Genomic DNA, 4,220 nt, shown 5'->3' with positions numbered 1-4,220 from the left:
ATGTGGGCATTTTAAGCAAGGTCTAGTCTAGATAATTATGACTTTTGTTGTCATTACCAGAATTTCCATATTTGTTTTTCATCACAAGTGATCCATCTTTAAGAAGAACATGCCTGAAGCCTTGTTTTAAATTGGCTTTAATACTTCCAGTATCATAATGAGCTGATGTGCTTACACTTTCTCCTTTTGAATTTATTGCTAAGTTAGACACAAATGTACTCACTATGAGAGAGCAAACTAAGAGAAAAATATCCATTTGGACAGTTAGAAATTTTGAGACTCCACATATGATCGAGAGAAAGGGTAAGAATGGATACATCTTTCATGCAGCAATATGCTTAAGAGTCAACCTTATCATCATTTTTTGGGGTGGAATTTATTCCACTGAAACTAATTGTTCCTACTACTATGTCTAGATCATACAATCGTTATCCTCTATGCCTGAATGGCCCTGACCCATATTTGACCATTAATATGCCTATTTGTTACAATATTTGTACCTTGCAATGCTTTTAGTCAAACAATTTTAAAGCAACATGGATTTTCCCTGTGCTTGGGAAATGACACATGTATGAGGTATCATTGATACAGTCAACAGCAATTTCTGCAGTTTGTCAAACTACTGTGTTTATTGCAAGTGGTGCTGATCGTATCAATGACTGACCATCTCAAGCATTATTTTTTCCTCTCTTAAAACAGCCATGTTTGTTCTTATGCAGGAAAAAAATTATGAACTGGCCCCAAAAGGCAGTTTTTGTAAGTACACATACGTTTTAAGAGAAATCATCCTGCACAAAATTTCTTGGAAACATCACTTACTCAATTCACCTCAAAATATTATATAAATACTGCGTTATATTTCTTCTTAAAACATATCTTTACCTTTTTTTAAATAATTTTTATTAATATTTGAATATTTAGGTTAGTACAGTTTTCACATTTCAAAGTTTCAACTCTGCTAAGTTTTTTCTTCTAGACTTTATACATTAAAATTGTAAGTGAGACGAAACTAAGATTTGCCAAGTTAATACAGAAATAATATAACAAAGTAGATCATCCCTACATCTCCCCCCTTTAAGAAGAGGAAGGGAGAAAAGGGAGAAAAAGAGAAGAAAAAGAATAAAGAAAGCGAGAAGAGAGGAAGAAGAAACAAGAAACCACTTTGGCTTCTAGAGGAGAGAAAGAGAGAAAAAAGAAAGAACTCAGTATATATTTTATACAAAATTATAGAGTAAGTTTAAGAAGGAAATTTAGAGGGACCTCCCCTTAGCCTTCTTTCTTTAAATTAATCTGTATTTCTTGGAGTTTACATAATTACAATCCAATTTTTGTATTTTCTTTTCTTCATTCCTTATAGTCATTTTTTTCTTTAGATTAACACTGATCTAAAAACATATCTTTACCTTGACTTTCTATCTGTAAAGACTCTATAGTACTGCAACTATAAATTATAATTTTGAATACGCCTATTACAAACATCTTCAGCCAAATTTATATAATTACAACTTAACTTGTAGTAACGCACACACATGCACACACACTCACACACTTTCATTAAATCAGTGACAGCTAAGATTCATGTACTGTTTCTGCTTGCTCATTGAACATCAGTCATCAGTGGAAGATCTAGAATGAGTGATTGAACAAAAATGTGTTTTCACATTTCACCATTTCTTTTGCAGAACTCAATCTAGTGGCAATAGTGATCCCCTAGATAAGTAATAGAGAGCCCAGTAGTGATCAATTTTGCATGTCAGTAGCATTGCATCTATATAGTATAATACATACTGGGTGTGGTAAATTTATCTAATTTATATCAAGAGTTCAAGGTTCTGAATGATTACATGTTATTTTATTTTATCCTTTTAACCACCCTGCAAAGTAAACTGGGAAATTGTGACAGGCCAAAGGTCAATCAGTAAAGATAGGTATCAATACATGGAAGCCTGCAAGAAACTTGTGGGAAGGGACATTACTCCACCTTTGCTTCATTCTCTTTCCCTGTTTCCCTGTCAATGTTTTCCCCACCCTTTTTCAATTGTTCCTCAGCTGCCTTCTCCTGCACCTGTCTATGTCATTCTTCCCTCTTCCTCAGACAATCCCCTCATTTTATCTCTCTTTCTCTCCTCTTCCCTCAGACAATCTGTCCTGAAAGGCAAGCAAGTGAAAGCTCTTCCCCAGCTCTGCTTTCACCAGTTCACTGTAAGCCACCACTGTAAGCATGTGAGTGAGCAAGGGCTCCCCACTTCTAATCCTAACCCTCCCCCCACATCTTCAGCTATATTCATTATTCAGCCACATCATGTACACTTTGCCTTTTTCCACAATGGGGATCCAAAACAGGGGAGGGGAGGGAGAGGGGTGGCATGCAAGGGAGGGGAGGGAGGAGGAGGGGGCTGGCATCTGGACACAGCCCACCCTCCTTAGCAGAGAAAGGGGAGGGAGGGGGCCGGCATCTGGACATGGCCCTCCCACCCTAGCAGAGGGAGGAGAGTGGTGGCAAGCAAGGGAAGGGGAGGGAGTGAGGGGTGACATGCAGGGGATTGGAGGGAAAGGGAGGGGGCCTGGCATCTGGACATGGTCCACCCACCCTAGCAGAGGGAGGGGGGGAGGGAGGGGTGGCATACAAGGAAAGGGGATGGAGTGAGGGGTGGCTTGCAAGGGAGAGGAGGGGAGGGAAGGGGAGGGGACCCAGCATATGGACATGGCCCACTCACTTTAGTGGAGGGAGGGGAAGGGGTGGCATGCCAGGGAGGAGGAGGGGGAGGGGCCAGCATCTGGACACAGACCACCCACCCTAGCGGAGGGAGGGGAGAGGAGGGAGATGATGGGTGGCTTGCCAGGGAAGGGGAGGGAGTGAGGAGTGGCATGCAGGTGAGGGGAGGGGAGCTGGCATCTGGATATGGCCCATCCACCCTAGCAGAGGGAGGGGGAGGGGAGGGGTGGCATGCAAAGGAAGGGGGAGTGAGTGAGGGGTGGCATGCAAGGGAGGGGAGGGGGCCTGGCATCTGGACATGGCCCACCCACCCTAGTGGAGGGAGGGGAGGGGGAGGGGTGTCATGCAAGGGAGGGGAGGGAGGGGGCTTAGCATCTGGACATGGCCCACCCTCCCTAGCGAAGGGAGGGGAGGGAGGGGTGGGGTGGTATGCAAGGGAAGGGGAGGAAGGGTGGCATGCAAGGGAGGGGAGGAAAGGGGAGGAGGTTTGCCCAAAGCCAATCTGAGACCAGCATAGATCCCGGTGGCAGCTGCCACCATTGCAGAGCTGCCATCTCCCAACTCTGCAGAACAATGCATTGAGATCAGTGCTCCCTTTCTGCAGATATATACATGACAGTAGGACTGAACATTCAGGTACACCCAAGCCAAAAATATACCCACCAAATACTTTTTCTGTATTTTTCAGATATCTTTAGTATTTTCAATATGTCTGGGAATTTTTGGGAAACCAAAAACAGGGTTTCAAAAATATATGTTTCAAAAGTAGACATATTCAGTTCAGTTTCACTTTATTACAATCCAAGATCAGCAGGAAAGATGAAGACATAATAGACAACAATCTTATAAGACATATATTTGATAAAATATTAGTTAATACAAAATATTTATAAAAATAGAATAATACATTTATTAAAATGAATCATTAATTTTCTTTATTTCACATGCTGTAGTTCAAACTTTTGCAACTTTATAGGTTGTTTCAATAGAGCTATTGGCAAGAAAAGAAACATAAAAGTGATTTGTTCTACCTGGAAATTTAGATAGAATTGGAGCAATACATGTGGTACAAATAGTCTGATAAAATCAGCTATATGAAGCACATGCTTGATGGTTTCTATCATTACTGACTGGCGTGGACATAAATGCTGTACATAGGGAATGTGAGTATACCTCCCTTCAAGGAAAGCAAGTGGGAAGGTGCTGAATCTAACTAAGGTAAATGTTCTACAGTATTTTGGAGATTCTACTGCATATAAATATTTTGCTGGGGCAAAGTTTTTGTTACTTTTCTCTACTACCAAATTGGTTTCGGACTGTGCTCTATCATTTTGAAAAGGGACCTAAAATATTCAGGATTTACTGGGAAGATCAGGAACCAGCATTTGGAGACTCCTGGGGACTGTTTTTTCTTTCATTTCCCTCTTCATTTTTTTTATTTTGTGGGAGTTCTATGGGCTTGCAAGGCTGCTTCTGTCAGTTTCAATTTTCTTTGTTAATTTAA

Source organism: Sphaerodactylus townsendi, linkage group LG01 (assembly GCF_021028975.2).
Source record: "Sphaerodactylus townsendi isolate TG3544 linkage group LG01, MPM_Stown_v2.3, whole genome shotgun sequence".
NCBI classification, from domain to species: domain Eukaryota; kingdom Metazoa; phylum Chordata; class Lepidosauria; order Squamata; family Sphaerodactylidae; genus Sphaerodactylus; species Sphaerodactylus townsendi.
Note: the sequence above shows the minus strand (reverse complement) of the source record.